Source organism: Phasianus colchicus, chromosome Z, assembly GCF_987193195.1.
Source record: "Phasianus colchicus chromosome Z, bPhaCol1.hap1.1, whole genome shotgun sequence".
Classification (NCBI taxonomy): domain Eukaryota; kingdom Metazoa; phylum Chordata; class Aves; order Galliformes; family Phasianidae; genus Phasianus; species Phasianus colchicus.
This window is the reverse complement of record NC_143476.1, coordinates 4,098,657-4,115,444: the sequence shown is the minus strand read 5'-3', so window position 1 is coordinate 4,115,444 and position 16,788 is coordinate 4,098,657. Positions and strand designations below refer to the sequence as shown.

General features: G+C 49.6%; 2 long non-coding RNA genes across 2 annotated transcripts; one reads left to right on the top strand and one right to left on the bottom strand.

Moving 5' to 3' along the window:
* Positions 1-273: 273 nt before the first annotated feature.
* On the bottom strand, positions 274-1,593 carry LOC149912262 (uncharacterized). Its single transcript, XR_016461441.1, has 3 exons — positions 1,421-1,593; positions 663-808; positions 274-474 (listed from the first exon to the last, which is right to left on the bottom strand). It is a non-coding gene; the product is annotated as an uncharacterized LOC149912262 (long non-coding RNA).
* Positions 1,594-14,699: 13,106 nt separating this feature from the next.
* On the top strand, positions 14,700-16,539 carry LOC149912261 (uncharacterized). The gene is made up of 3 exons (XR_016461830.1): positions 14,700-15,168; positions 15,293-15,989; positions 16,108-16,539. It is a non-coding gene; the product is annotated as an uncharacterized LOC149912261 (long non-coding RNA).
* Positions 16,540-16,788: the final 249 nt, after the last annotated feature.

Genomic DNA, 16,788 nt, shown 5'->3' with positions numbered 1-16,788 from the left:
GAGGGTGTGAGAGGTCCACGGTGAAGATGGGACTCATCCTGTCTTGTCATGGAGAGAGTGGCTCAGAGCTCTCAGTGCTGCTGTCCGGTGCCTGGGACTGGAGGCCTGATTGAAAGTCCCCCTGCAAGAGGCTCTGCTCCTCCTCACTGACACTGACCTGCTCCTGCATGGAGGTGCTGCTGTCGGGGCACTCACACTGTGCTTCAGATGGGCTGCACTGCAGAGACTCCTGGTTACAATCCAGGCTGGTGACTGTGGTGTCTGGCAGGCCCAGGTCAGCAACTTCAGCAGAGCCAGGTGTAATCAGAGCATGCACTTCGATGAGCTCCTTCTCTCCATTAATGTTGTTAGATGGAAGGCTGCTATTAGAACTGCAGCAATTTGTGCTTCCTATGAGCTCTCCACTGATGGAAGCACAGAGAGCATCCTCGCTACTTGCCCTGGATCTTGTGGGTTGGCAAGGGCTCGATTCACCTAGAAAGGATACACAGGGGTTAGTGTCAAACTTTCACAAGCTGAATTACGACAGTGGTTCTTGATCAGGGGTGAACTGAAGATGTTAGGAAGGGGCTGGAATGCTAGAAGGAGATAGAAGTGCAGAGCAAGCTTGAATTCTATGTTCCTGAAAAGCAGGGATTTGGAAGCTGCATTTGCACCCTTACCTGCCAGGACTACCACTGCTGTTTCTGAGGGCTGCCTGGCATTGCGCTGCAGTTGGCGTTTGCTCCCAGAGGATGGCTTTCTGAGGCTAAAGCAGCAACACCAACTGCTAGCTGGTGATTCCTCAGTCTTTCTGGGTGGATTTTGCCTGGAGAGAGAAAACAGCCAACGCTGTGAGTCGTGTGTGGTGCAGGGTGAGGGAAGAGCTGCACTGAGCTCTTGGCAGCAGTTGCTTGTTCCTGGGACTGCCTGGTTTCTGCAGAAACACAGCTTAGAAACTCGCTCTGTTTCCAACAGTTGAGGATGGCTCCGTTCTACAGCTCAGCCCTGAAGTCTTGCTGGCTAAATTCCCCTCAACTCTGTCAAGCAAGATGCAGAGCATGTGAGCAAAGGCTCCACAGCTGTACAGCACAGCATCTGAGGGATGGCTTTGATGGAGCTGGCAGGCATAACTGCTTTCTGAGGAACCGTGCAGCCATAAAGGAAGTTCAGAAGCAGAAGCATCTCAGACTCTTTCATTAGCACCTCATCGGCCTCATCTCACTGCCATGTTTAATTTCTAGTGCCAGCAAGTCTGACCAACTGCTCTGCTTAGAGGAGAACTGCAATTGGTTTCAGGTACGTGGCCCTGACATCTAAAAAACCCACCAGTAGCATAACTTAGTTTCAGCAAGTTTTGGCACTAGAAATCATGGAGAGAAAAACAGAAAAACCCACCCAAACAATGATGCTAGGTGCTGGAAAAGAAAGTCCTCTTTACCTGTCAGATGGAAAGTCGATGACGGTGTGGAATTTGCCCTGCCCAGCTGCAGGGCTTTCTTCCACCTCAATGTCCCTGCTGCTCTCTGTCACAACAGGGGGATAGCTGCTGTGGCCTCGCCTCTGTGCCTGTGCCTCCTCCAGGCTTAGCAGCTTTGTGGCAGCAGAAGAGACCCCCACAGACTTGGGCCCTGGGAGAGAATTGTGCCCTGTCAGGGAAAACCACAGGTAAGAGCGAGGATCAGAAAGCAGCAGCACAGCCACTACAGTTCTGGGGGAGGTGCTGTATTTTTCTCAGGCTTGCTTATCCGAGTTACTGGAAGAAGAGGAGCTCAAAATAACTATGTGGGCAGTGGTGTGTTTATGGCAAAGGACACGGTCATCATTAAGAGCAGCTTACTGTATCAAAATAGGCAAGGAAAAACCCAAGGAAATGGTGGCAGGAATTGAGAAAACTTCGCTGCCACACTTGCATCAAGCTTCTCCTGTGTGCAAACCATAATAATGTCAGTTTCCTCCTTGTGAAGTTTGTGCTTGGACATTCTCAGCATCCAGCAACAGGATGCCAAATTCTAATGGAAGCCCAGAGGTCTGCTGTCCTCTTGATGGTAAAAGAGTATCTCAAAGGTACTGGAGAAGGCCTGCATTTGATCAAGGTGTCAGGTCATGATCAAGCTAATGGAGGAAGACACTCACCTGCTGCATCTGCGATGTCTGCTCTGGATTTGGAGCCGAAGAGGACGTCTGTGTGGTTGATGATAAATTCCACCACATCTGACTGTGTCTGCAGCTCCATGCAGGCAGCTCTTCCGCTGGCGCAGGCAGACTCGTTCTGCTGTGATCTGTAGAAAAGGCAGATTTTAGAAGTCATTTCTCCAAGACCGTTTCCCCGAGTCTGAATTGTTGCAGCCAAAAGCTGTCAGCTGAGGCTCTGGAGACTTCCGCAGTGGGCAATCAGTGATGCCACTGCAGAAATTCCCCTGGATGATCAAGGACACGTCAGTCCCATCTCAACAAGACTGCAGTAATTGTCACCTAGACATTGTGCCCGTGGGGTTGGAGAATAGCCCAGGCTCCTGCGCTTCTGTCAGCCACAGATTTTACAGGAGAAGAGCACATTTGATGGAGAAAAAGAGAGGACTGCTTTTCTTAACTGGAGAACAGAGGAAGCGTTGAAACAGAACCAGAAGTTTACCTTAAGAGGTTTGGAGCCCACACAATGGCTAGGTTCTTGGCATGCATGTTTGTGGTGGTAGAGCTCGCAGCCAGACACGCCAAGTGTCTCATCAGGAACTCCAGTGTCCTGGAAAACAAGAGAGGCAAACGTTCAGCACCAACGAGCATGCCGTGCTGCAATTCAGAAAGCAAACCTCCATTCATGCTACTTCTTGTGATTGCTACTGTCACCGAAGATGAAGTAGATCCAACTTGACTGAGTGCCACGCTGCAGCACCAAGCCCCAGCACAGCACAGCCGCAGCCATCAGCTGCACCAAGCGTGCCCCCGTGCCCAGGAACTGACCCCATAAAGTAAGCCCATGGAGCCTTCAACCCTTCAGCATACACAGGCATCGTGTTGCCGGCGTGAGACAGAGCCTGGAACCGCATCGTTGCCCTCTGCAATGCAGCAGGGCTGAGCTCAGCAGGCTGAGGGCAGCACTGACCTGTAGTGAGGAGCGGGCAGCTGCTGGATGACGTCCTGCATTCTGAGCAGCCGCTCCTCCTCTGTAGCGGCACCAACAGCATCCTGGAGTAGTGCAGAAAGGGAGCGAGACACCAATCAGGCTAGTACACCACTGCGAGTAAACCTCGTGGGGCTGACAGCAAAAGGGCCTCAGAGCTGGGGCACTGCTGCAGCCATCTGCCAAGAGGCCCAGGAAGAGGGAAATGAAAGACGTGGCCTTGTGCTTACCGAGAACTTGCCGTACAGCTGGTGGGTGAGCAGAGGGTTCGGGAGCTCCCTGAAGTACATCTTGCAGAGGGAGCTCACGCTGTGAATGTCACGGACGGTGAGCTCAGGAATCTGCTCCGACTCAAATTCCTGCCTGGAGAGAGGGACGCAAACCCGGTTGAGCGAGAGGAAGGCAAGCCCAAAGCCACACCAGATGCACTCAGGCTGTGTCAGTCGCAGCACTCTTACCGCAGTCTCTGGATGTTGGACGCGACGCCGGACAGGCGGTATATCCCCTGCACCACGCCGTGCTGCTCAATGAACTCAGCGCAGCTCTGGAGGACCTGGGGGACTGAAGAACACGTGCCAGCCGTCAGTGGAGCTCCTGATTCAATCGTGCTGCAGGCTGTGCTTCACATCCCATCCACTAAGCCCAGCCAGGCTTGGCTGAAGCAAATACAGATGTGCTTGTCTCTTAGGAGCATCCGCCTCACTTTATCCTTCAGCCATCAACTCCCATTACACGTGTCTCCACGGCTATCAGCCTGCCCCCTGCTAGATATGAGCTCCCTTTCATCTTCTTTAGATGCCCAGCAGAGGAAGATCTCAGGAATGGGCAGCTCCTTACCATCACGACCGGAGTGGAGAAGATGCTCTCCCAGGTCACCGCCAAACACCCTTTCCTTCTCCACCTCCCGCTCGGTCGGTTTCTTTGGGCGGGCCTTCACCAAGGAACGAAGGAAGGTGAGGATCTTGCTGCGTTTCTTGGGCACTGCACAACAAAAGGAAGAAACCAGGTCATTTCAGGTCTGGCTCCGTTGGACGAGGCCGAGCACAGCACATTCTACAGAGCACGTCAGAACGGGAAGAACGTTACCAACCAGTACATACAAAAAGGGATTTTCCCCATCTCTGGAGGAGCCCAAGGCCAGGTTGGATGGGGCCCTGGGCAGCCTGGTCTAATCTGACATTAAATGTGGGGGCTGGGAGACCATCCTGAGGCGGGAGGGTTGGAGCATGATGATCCCTGAGGTCCCTTCCATTCCAAGCCATTCTATGAAGATTCTATAGTTTTGCCAAGTCCAATCATAAAATCAGGAGGATTGGGCCAAATCTCTGACCCATGGTGTGCATGAAGAATCATCAACCCAGAGGACAATGTGGGATGGATAAAGGAGGTATTAAACATGGAACCACCCCAAAAAAGACTTCACTTTGCTTTCCCACACCATCAAATGTAACATCCCTACCTGGCTTTGGCACAGAATTGATGAGTGCCTCAGGAATGATCTTATTAATGAGTTCCACACACTCCCCTGGGAAAAATCCAACCTGTAACAAGAAGAGAGGCCAACTATTGCATGCAGCACTTCTCAGGTCTGAACTGTTAAACCAAAAGCCACATAACATTTCCCTCGGAACGTGCTTGCCTGACGTTCCATAAGACTATCCAGCAGAAAATGGCCATAGTTCACAGCATAAAGGTAATAATTTTTCAACATTTGCAGCCAAAGGCAAGGTCCTCTGACACCGACACAGGGAAACTGTTTATGTCCATTAGGCATCCTGTGCAGGCAGAGCAGCTCTAAGCTGAGATTCCTGCCTCTACTGAAGTTGCACTCTCCAGTCTGAAGCTTGTGCCTACCTGGAAGCCGAGCTTGCCTCTCCACCAGGGGGTCAGCTCCTTTGGTGGCATGTCGATGACACAGATGATGTCTCCCACCTGCAAGAGATTGCAACGTCAATCCCAGCTTCAGCACGGCTGGGAGGAAAGCACAGCTCAAATGACTGCATACTTCTGCACTGCCAAACATCGCCGAGCATGAGAGCACTTGCACCAGTGCAGCTCTGAAGGCATTTGCCATTGTAAAATTGAGCAACAAGGAACGCCTTGAACTGCTTACCTCAAAGGAGAGTTCATCCGCTGCCTGGGCAACGTATCTCTTAATAGCATGGGCAGCAGCAATAGCTGGAACATTCACAGGTGCCACCTCATGGTCCAGCAGGGGCTTCCCCTTGTTCTCAGCCTGAAACAGAGAGCACAGGCCACGGTGAGGAGCTGGGAACCAACAAGGAGGACTTCAAGGTGAGGAGCACATCTGCAGAGAAAGCTGCAGGAAATGCACTCGGTCCTTATCATGGGCACTTGAGAAGGAACTGCAAGTCTAATAACGGCTGTTTCTCTCCCTGGTGTGTAGCAGGCACACGCCAGGCAATGCAAAGATGCATCTCTCCCCACCCAGACTAATCAGCAATGGCACTGACGCAGACAGGTGGCCTTGTCCATTTTGCCCCCTCCTTTCCTGCGCTCTTTGTGCAGGAAGGCTGACTGTTTCAGATGCTAGGAGACCATGAAGAGGGAAACCAAAGCTACGGCTGCAGTTACAAGGTGCAAACAGTGCCATTGCAAGCACCAAGCAGCTCTCTTGAGCAGTCCAACCAACAGCGAGGCCAAACAGAGCAGAGAATGATTGTTGTTTCTGCAGCCATTTCAAGGGAAAAGTCAGTAGAGGACAAACACAACAGCCGAGATGGCTCTGGTACTTTTATAAACTTGCCACTCTTGCACTACTGTCTTGCCACAGAGGAGCTCTCTTGGAAAGCAGGAGAGCACATCTGCGGCTCACTCTGCTGGCTGCAGTCAGGGAACAAAGACCAATCAGAGCTTCATACTCTACCTCTGTCCATGCCAGGTCAGGCCCACAGCTGATCTCGCTGCACGCCACAGCCATCAGCGTAGGTGTGACAAGCTGGAACTGAAAAGAAACACACTTTTATTTTCTCTGTTCACATCTCTGCTGTGCTCCCTACAGCTGTCGGGCACACTCACACAGCCCAAGCACGCCTGCTGGTGTCCCTGGTGATGCTGTGCAGCTCTGCACAAGCTGGGGCTGGGACTCTTTGCCTAAGGGATTGGTTTCCTGTAGACCAGCTGGTCACAGCACCACAGACAGCATCCTTCTGAGGGCTGAGCTGCAGAGCACGTGGAGAAAACCCACACGTGACCAGCGTCCCATCAAAGCTGGATGAGGCTGTGTTACTAAACACGGGGCGTCACGGGCTGCTAAAGCATGTGGGGGGACAAACCATGGCAGGTACCTGGCAAGAGATCAGAACGAGGGAGAGAAATCTCACGAATCCGCAGCCGTTCCTTGTCACTTTGCTCTGATCTTCCACGAGCAAAAGCTGCAGCAGGGTAGCAGGCAGAGGGTGGAGAGAGGAGAGAGAAAGAGCAGGTCAGTTTGCTTCCACGGTTTAGCAAAGACTACGAGGGAAAAACCAAAATCTGCCCTCCCTCAACTTAAAAACTTAAGTTTTCAAAGAGGTGATTGCCCTCCTCTTTTTAGGCTCCCTTTAGGTACTGAAGGCTGCCATGAGGTCACCCCACAGCCTTCATTTCTCCAGGCTGAACAAGCCCAGCTCCCTCAGCCTGTCTTTGCAGGGGAGGTGCTCCTGTCCCCTGATCATCCCTGTGGCTCGCCTCTGGACCCTCTCCAACAGCTCCCTGTCTTTCTGGACACTGTACTGCAGCTGGGGCCTCACAAGAGCAGAGCAGGCGGGGACGATCACCTCCCTGTCCCTGCTGACCACCCCTCTGCTGATGGAGATAATGTGATCCTATGAGCTCCGCCAGCCAGCAGTTCTCAGCACTCACTGTCCCCCCGTCTCTCCCACACTGTCTCAGCTTACCTACAAGGTGCTGCACAGGACGGTGTGAAGACAAAGGGACGCAGTCGGTGCACAAGTGCAACAAGCGAGCTGCTCAGTCAGAGCTCCAGCGCTCCAATGAAGGGACGCAGCACGCACTGCTCCTCCCCTCATTCTAGCCCTTATGACATCACTGAGGGCCACCAGGCTGCTCCACCACGACGGACAGGGTGGGGAGGCAAGACCAGTCACAAGGGCAGAAGATTCCAACAGCCCAGCCCAACGTTCTGGAATCAGGGGCTGCTTGGAATTCTACCCCAGCCAAATCCTGGAGAAGCTGGCACGGGGTCGTCATGACCAAAGCGCAGCACCTGGCGCTTGCTCTTGTTGAGCCTCGCACAACTGGCCTCAGTGCATCCCTCTGGAGGGCCTTCCTGCCCTCAGCCAGATGGACGCTTCCTCCCAGCAGCGTACCTTGCAGTGCTGGGCCCATGTCAAATCCACACTAGAGTGGGTTACATTCAAGGGCATGTTGCAGCACCCATCTATTTCACCTGGAAGGAAATAAAGCAGGAGATGGGAGAAACACAGAACTACTGCCAGACTGCTTTATCCCTTTCTCAGCCCAACTTCCCTTGCCTCATCCCCTACCCCAACTCCTGGATGATGCCCACGGGCTGACAGTTGGATCTCAAATCCATAGGAATCCTTTCACAGGACTCCATCAAAAAGGCTGTCACACTTGTTCCGTACACTCACACTGACCCAGCAGTGGTATCACAGTCACTTAACACACACACAACAACCAAACCCCGAGCATGCACATCCATTCCTGCGTGACTGCAGCCCACAGCTCCCCTTCACACCTCCGTGGATCTCTGGTGTTTTACACGGATGCAGCCTCGCTGCAGCTCCGTGGCTGTCACACAAGGCCTGCAGGACCTCTTTCTCTGCAAACCCCGTCTGCAGGCATTGGTTCACGAGGTTCACCTCCTGCCCTCCTGAGCAAAAACAAGCACTAAGAACAAGAGCAAAGCACACTGGACTCGACCTGGCTGGATCCCCAACCCTCAGTCCTGTCAGACGGACCCTGGTGTGGAGACTCATCCCCAAAGCCTGGCTGGACATCAGCACAGGCATCCTTCTTCAAACGCCCCATCCAAGCAGCAAGGGATCAAAGCGTTGGCACAGCTGAAACAGAAATGCTGTGTGAGTTTCCTGTTAGCACTGAGCAGGAACAAATCTACCGCTGAGCAGCAGGATGTGAGACAAGCAGCAGAAGACACCCAACCTGCAGAACCAGCTCGTTTGGGGTCGGTCCAGATGTTTGTCTGCTCCCTTCCCTGGCCCAGGCCAAGCTTGTGAGCTGCTCCTCCTTTGTGCAGGGGGAAATGGGGCAGATGCCATGTGGTGGCTATGCACAGCATGCCTTGGACTTGCTTTTCCTCTCTCCATCTGCCATTAGCAAACAGCATCTCCAGCCTCCAGAGATCACTGAGTCCAACCCCTGCACAACAGTGAAAAAAAAGATATGATAAGGGGTACTTAAAGCACAGCATCTGTAATCAGATCAGACTCCTGCACTGTGAATACTTCCATGAGTATTCCTGCAGAGTGCATCACTTAGTCTCTCTCTAGCCTTGTGTTCATGGTTTTCCTGTAAGAGCTTGTCTAAACACTGCCTGTAATCGTGGTTATGCTAGAAGCATTTGGATTTATTGATCCTCAGTGTGATTTCAATAACAAATGCAGATGTTTTTTGTTAGGGACAGCTTTCAATTTCTCAACTGAAATTTCAATACTGCATTGGGTGTTGAAACCACGGGGCTGCAGTACAGAGAATTACAGGAAGATGAATTTCTCCATCTCCACGCTCCTAGACATTTATGATTACAGTGATGTAGTTATATACAAAGTTGCAAGATACCAAAGCTAGAATAACCTCTTGGTGCAGCAGGATGTCTGGAGCCCAAGTGCAGAGTCTCAGTGTTGCAAAGCCTTGAAGAGGTGCACCGTATGTGCTGGGGCTGATGACACAGACACTGGAGCAAGGCCAGTGTGATGTTAGAAACTTGACCAGCAGCTGATCTGTTGTCAGCCATTTCTGGACACAAACGGGATCTGGTCGACTTAGGACATGACCTTTGGGCTGGAGAGCAACTCCCCGAGGAATCACACAGCCACTGCAGACCGTTGGCAAGAACCCCATACCAAAACAGCTCATCTGCAATCAGTTTTTGATCTGTGCAGCAGTGATTGGAACAGGCGCACGCTCTCTGCAATTGCAGGAATGTTCACAAGTGGAATGTACATCACCTGTGTGCTCCAGCTCTTCTGTGTGCATGCTAGGAGCAGTGATCCCCCTTCACCCAGGGCTGCAATAAAGTCATGCTGGCTTTCTAACCTGCCAACCAGCAGCCCAGGCTGCCCAGAGCCACATCCAGCCTGGCCTTGGCTGCCTGCAGGGATGGGGCATCCACAGCCTCCCTGGGCAACCTGTTCCAGTGCCTCACCACCCTCTGGCTGAAAAACTTCCTCCTCACATCCAACCTAAACCTCAACACCCCCCGTCTCAGTTTAAAGCCATTCCCCACTTGTCCCATCACTGTCCACCCTCCAAAACAAAACACCTCGGCTGTTCAACACTGAAAGAGCAAAATAACCCACAGCTCTTACTTCCACTGTATGCATTTAATTCCAAACTTAAGGTCACAGGTTAATTACTCAGGTGATCCTTCCTGACAGAAGAACTACTCGTAGTGATGTGTAGGAGTAAGGAACAGTTTGAAAAGGTCATGGACATATTAGAACTTGCAGCATTTATCTTAACAGATGCCTACATTGCAAAGCATTTTGTAAAACACACGTTACAAGTACTGTGCATTGGATTACACTATATCTAACTCTAAGTAACAATACAGGTTGCTTTTAAATCTACACTTACATGTTTTCTTCTAACTCCTTGATAAAATTCCTTACTACCTTCAGTTTTACAGCCAAAGCAGTGTTTGAGGTGGTAATGTACTCTTGAACAGCACTGCTGCCTTTAACATTTGTATGTTTAGATCTGAAAAGAGAATTTGGTCATTATTTCATGATGAGAGAATCTTATATGACAAAACAGAATTACAAAAATCTGACAATACTGTAAAATGCCAGCGTAAGAATGTGGCTTTGATTTTTCTTTTTCTTTTTTTTTCTTCTTTTTTTTCTTTTAGTTCTTTTTTTTTTTTTTTTTTTTTTTTAAATGGTGAGTGTACCATTAATTCAAGACAAGAATTTTGTTTGTAAGTCGATCTCTATAACTGCTCTTGGCATCATTCTGTAGGATGAACTAGATACATGGAATTTGGCACTGGCTCCCCAGGGCAGTGGTTTGGCACTGAGCTGACAAAGGCCAAAGAGCATTTGCACAATGCTCTCAGACACAGGGCTTGACCCATAGGAGGTCCGGTGTGGAACCAGGAGGTGGAATACATGATCCTCGAGGTCCCTTCCAAATAAAGATATTCCATCATCCTCCAATACTTATATTCCCAAGTCCTGTACGCAGTGCTCAGGTGCTTAATTGAAAAGTTCCATGAAACAGTGAGGTATCTATGTCCCTTTACCACTCAGTTATTCAATTTGCCACATGGATCTTTCATCCAGTCACATTAAAAAAACACTCAAAGTATTTCCTTCGGTCTTCTATTCTGACAGAGCTTTCTGGAGCAAATAGAGTTGCAACTCAGAACGTCCACACCTCCCTTCCTGCACCCTGCATACTTTTTTCATTCCACTGTGATTACGTACCATTCTATTGTCACCCTCATTCTCTCATTATCTAGGCAGTTTACTGCCATTAAATTTTCCAGCAACAGATGCCCTCAAGTACAATTCCAGTCTGAAGTGTGTTCCACCTGATGACAACTGGGAATGTCTTTCTCTCACCATTAGAACCATTGCACCTCTGACTAAACACATAGCTAATCACCACTGAAAACCTAGATGCAATTTCTGCAGTGCACAGACCAACTACATGTTGATTAACATTCAGAGAGATTGTGCAGGTGTCCTTTTAGGAACTGGCCATCAGTATGCTAAGAGGGATGGATGTGGGGACATTAGGATAACGTGCCCTCTGCCTTTTAAGACAGCCCCAGCAGAGCAGGTCAGCAGGCTAAAGAGCTGCGTGGGTCACCAGGGCTCAGAGACTTCACTCGGCCATCGGAAAGTTGAGGGACTTCAGCCCAAGCTGCCCTTTTCCATGCAGGCAAGGAGGCCAAGAGAAGGTGGATCGGCACGGTTCTGGTGCAGACAGGGGCTGCAGTGTGAGCAGGCCTACACAGACAAGGCTGTGCCCACACAGAGTGACAGCAGCTTTCGCTGTGAGCAGATTCCCAGGGGGCCTGAGCCATGGCAGTTCTTGATGGCAGCATGTTCCAATCAGCCCTGGAAGTCTTCTCTGGACGTCTGTCGCATTCTGGAATCCACACTGAGGACGCAGTCGCTGTGTCAGAGCAGCTGGCAGAGTCACGGGGAACCGTGACGTAGTTGGCCCAGGGAGCAACAACAAGGCCTGCACTGCTCAGCCAGCCCAGGCCAAAGGGGAGCACGAGAGAGAGCAGAGGAGAGAGGGGGGGAAAGAGGGCCAGGAAGGAAAGGCCTGTGCCTGAATGGACGTGTAGCAGCAGCTGCTGACAGCAAACTCGGTGATGGCAGGGGCACAGCAGAGCAGTGCAATGCTGGCAGCTTCCTGTGTCTTTCACACAGGCACTGCAGACATGGCCAGCACTGGGAGATCAGCAGAACTGCTGCACACCTCTGCCAGCCCAGGCCAGAGGAGTGCAGAACAGTGAGCTGCTGCTGAGGGGAGAGAGGATGGCCTGAGAGCTGACCTGAGAGGCAGGGCTGGCTGTGTTACAGCAGCCTCTGTGTCCTCCTCCTGTGTCTGTGAGGGCCAGAGGGCCAGAAGAGAACATGCCCAGACAACGAAGCCCTGCTGTCCTCTGCTGCTCAGCTGGAGAGTCCTGAAGGACGCTGATCCAAAGGGAAGGAATCAAAGGAAGTCCAGGCTGGCTGTCCTTGTGGGCATCAGCTGCTGGCAGCTGCCTCTGTGCTGCCATGGGCAGGGCACAGCACACACAGTGTTTGCAGTTCCCTGTGTGACACTGGCCCTGGTGACCTGACAGCCATAGGGAGACAAGAGAAAGAGCTGCCTCCCTCTGCCAGATGAGGCAAAGGTGAGAATCCCAGAATCACAGCATGGCCCGGGTTGGAAAGGAGCTCAAGGTTCATGAATCTCCAACCCTTGGCTCTCCAAGGGTGCACAGGGGGCTTTGTTCTCCCTGTGGTGCAGCTTCAGTGCCAACTCACAGCTGAGCTGGTTGGCACACTGTGACAGCCTGCCGCTCTGAAGCTCTTGGGGCAGTGCTCAGTTCTTTCTGAAGTACTCTGGAAAATGCTGCTTCTCCTTCACCAAGTCTGTTTCCAGACAGACGTCTTTTTCTCCTCTGTACACACAAACAGTATCTTGTAACTCCCTGGCACAGTGCTCAGAAGTGATACTTCTGGAAGCACGTCAGAGAAAAGTGGCCTTGTCCCAGTGGACTTTCAGAGCAGATGAGAACAAGTCTTGGTTGACGGCTTTCTTCTGCTTCTGGAACTGCACAGGCAGGTTGTGTGTTGTCATACTTTATGCCAGAGTGCCAAACTGAAGCAGTTTCTGCAACTTCTTTTTTTCATACTTGTCACTCTTTGCTATTGCTGAGACCTTAACTTAGTCATTTTTAATGCACTTTCATCTAAACTACTGTATCCTCCAGGGTCAGTGTTGTATGAATCAGGACTGTGGGATTTCATCAGTGAAAGGATTCTGCTCTAATGACTGTCATTCTAAAGCTGATATTGTTTCTACCGCATCAGGCTTGCATGAAGCATCTTTGATCAACAGAGAAATCAGAAAAATTGCTTTTCCTATTGCAGTTTCCTTTTAACTAGCGATGAAAGCTGTCAGTTTATTTTTGGCACCAGAAATCCTGGGATGCAACCAGGTTAGATAAGAAGTGACACTGAGTCAACAGTAAGGGAACACAGATGAGATAGCATCACACAGCTCTGGAAAAGATGTTCCAGCTCTGTGTCTACCTACACCTTCAGGAGATGAAAAGTACTGGCTTACTGAGGTGTCCTGGGTTGCAGGCTCTGTTAATCTCCATTTTTGGAAGAGCTGCTTGCAATAAATACCTTGTAAGGTGAATGAGCTTGATAGAAGTAGGGTGTGAAAGAGATGGATTTGCTGTTTCCCTGAAGGTGCAGGAGTATTGCTGTGCCTACAGTCAGTAAACAAGGCAGAAATCACTGTGTTCCTCAGAATGAAAAGCAAAAGAATAAAAATCTTTTTGGGAGTGACAGCACGCCTGAATGAAGCACAAATCTAAACATTTAAAATAAGGGCTAGTGTCAAAGGGACTTGCAGTATTTCTCGTGAAGAAATATTTGATGCTTCTTTATGAAAGTCGTCATAACAAAAGTGTACTGATGTCTTTGCTGAGGATTTCCTTGGTTCCAGCCTGAATGTGAGCGCAGGCATGAGCAGGCAGTGCTGAGCTGCAGGTGAGTGCCTGTGTCCCACAGCAGGAAACCCGTGGGTGTCTTCAGGGGGTTGAAATGGGCAGAGCTGTGAAACCTGCAGGCTTTCACTGAAATTGTCCTCTGCTTTATTTTGTAATCTTAGTTTCACCAATGCTTTCCAATATTATTTTCGTATGAGTGCAGATACATGGGATAGGATTTAAAGTTTTTATGGTGCTGCTGTATAATTTTCTGTGGTCATCATAAGCCAATAAAAAAAATAAATGGTAATCAGGCAATCTATTAACAACCTGTGGCACGTGTCAAAACAATGAAATTCCTTGCAGGAAGACAATATTGCTGTATAATAATGTGGCTATCCAAAACTGTTAATTATACTTGATGAGCTGGAGATAATCCTGAAATGCGGGACTTTGATCTTAGCCAAGAATAATAAAAGTTATTATCGTAGTTAAATTGGCAGCTGCTATCAAAAGCCTGTGTCTTATTTCCCTTTTAGTTACACTGGCTAAATCAGAGAAAATGATAAAAGAATTTCATGATTGCAGCTTAGGGAATCTTTCCCACATGACCAGAAGTAATCTATGTCCAAAAATGTCTGTAAATATATTTTCTATATTATTTTGCTATATGAATTGATATTTGAGATGAAAGGACAAAACATTTTGCGTACATAGATAAGCAATGCAAATTTCCTGGATTGTTTTAGAGAAAAAAGCTCCGGTTATCAGATTGTTTCCATGCAGAAATAAGATTTACAGAAAAATTCTCATTATTCTCATTCATGAATGAATAAGTTCAAAAAAGAGATGTGGGGGATGTTGTTTCAATTCCAGGTGATTGTAGGAAGGACTGTCAGGATGGAAAGGCTAGTGTCTGCCATAGGCAGGGAAACATATCTGGTTTTCATTTTCTCTTTCCCTTTGAGTGCCAGATAAACAGGGGAGAGTGTGCCCTCATCTTAGAACTCTCCTGCCCTCTGCTGCTCAGAGGGAGAAATGTTCCAGCTTGTAGAAGGACATCAGGACAAAGATACGTAATGAAAATAAGTCCAGGCTGGCTGTCCTTGTGGGCATCAGCTGCTGGCATCTGCACAGTTGTTGTTATGGGAATGGCAGAACAGGTGGAATCTTGCATATCCTTGTGTGACACAAGCACTGGTGAATTCAAAGCCAGAGGGGTATAATAGAAAGAGCATCATTTCCACGCCAGATTAGGCAAAGGTGAGTAGGATGTTGTTTCAGTTGCTGCTGATGTAAGGAGGACTTTAAGGATGGAAAGGCTGGTGTTTGCCCTGGGCAGGGAAACACATCTGGTTTTCATTTTCTCTTTCTCTTTGAGTGCCAGATAAACAGGGGAGAGTGTGCCCTCACCTTGGACCCCTCCTGCCCTCTGCTGCTCAGAGGGAGAAATGTTCCAGCTTGTAGAAGGACATCAGGACAAAGATATGTAATGAAAATAAGTCCAGGCTGGCTGTCCTTGTGGGCATCAGCTGCTGGCATCTGCATTGTTGCTGCCATGAGCATGGCAAAGCAGGTAAAAGATTGCTTTTCCTTATGTGACACAGGAGCTCTTGCCTTGACAGCTAGAGGGATGCAATAGAAAGAGCTGCAACCACTGCCAGACATGGCAAAGGTGAGAAGGATGTTGTTTCAATTAGTGCTGATGTCAGGAGGACTGTAAGTATGGAAAGGCTGGTGTTTGCCATGGGCAGGGAAACACATCTGGTTTTCATCTTCTCTTTCTCTTTGTGTGCCAGAAAAAGAGGAGAGTGTGCACTCACCTTGGACCCCTCCTGCCCTCTTCTGCTGAGATGGTGATATGTTCCAGCAAGTAGAAGGACATCAGGACAAAGATATGTAATGAATATAAGTCCAGGCTGGCTGTCCTTGTGGGCATCAGCTGCTGGCATCTGCATTGCTGCTGCCATGAGCATGGCACAGCAGGTAACAGATTGCTTTTCCTTGTGTGACACAGGAGCTCTTGACTTGAAAGCTAGAGGGATGCAATAGAAAGAGCTGCAACCTCTGCCAGACATGGCAAAGGTGAGTGGGATGTTGTTTCAATTAGTGCTGATGTCAGGAAGGACTGTAAGGATGGAAAGTCTAGTGTTTGCCCTGGACAGGGAAACACATCTGGTTTTCATCTTCTCTTTCTCTTTGTGTGCCAGAAAAAGAGGAGAGTGTGCCCTCACCTTGGACCCCTCCTGCCCTCTTCTGCTGAGATGGAGAAATGTTCCAGCTTGTAGAAGGACATCAGGACAAAGATATGTAATGAAAATAAGTCCAGGCTGGCTGTCCTTGTGGGCATCAGCTGTTGGCATCTGCATTGCTGCTGCCATGAGCATGGCAAAGCAGGTAAAAGATTGCTTTTCCTTGTGTGACACAGGAGCTCTTGCCTTGACAGCTAGAGGGATGCAATAGAAAGAGCTGCAACCACTGCCAGACATGGCAAAGGTGAGTTGGATGTTGTTTCAATTAGTGCTGATGTCAGGAGGACTGTAAGTATGGAAAGGCTGGTGTTTGCCCTGGGCAGGGAAACAAATCTGGTTTTCATTTTCTCTTTCTCTTTGAGTGCCCGATAAACAGGGGAGAGTGTGCCCTCACCTTGGACCCCTCCTGCCCTCTGCTGCTCAGAGGGAGAAATGTTCCAGCTTCTAGAAGGACATCAGGACAAAGATATGTAATGAAAATAAGTCGAGGCTGGCTGTCCTTGTGGGCATCAGCTGCTGGCATCTGCATTGCTGCTGCCATGAGCATGGCACAGCAGGTAAAAGATTGCTTTTCCTTGTGTGACACAGGAGCTCTTGACTTGAAAGCTAGAGGGATGCAATAGAACGAGCTGCAACCTCTGCCAGACATGGCAAAGGTGAGTGGGATGTTGTTTCCATTGCTGCTGATGTCAGGAAGGACTGTAAGTAAGGAAAGTCTAGTGTTTGCCCTGGGCAGGGAAACACATCTGGTTTTCATCTTCTCTTTCTCTTTGTGTGCTAGAAAAAGAGGAGAGTGTGCCCTCACCTTGGACCCCTCCTGCACTTTGCTGCTCAGAGGGAGAAATGTTCCAGCTTCTAGAAGGACATCAGGACAGAGATATGTAATGAAAAGAAGTCCAGGCTGGCTGTCCTTGTAGGCATCAGCTGCTGGCATCTGCATTGCTGCTGCCATGAGCATGGCACAGCAGGTAAAAGATTGCTTTTCCTTGTGTGACACAGGAGCTCTTGACTTGACAGCTAGAGGGATGCAATAGAAAGAGCTC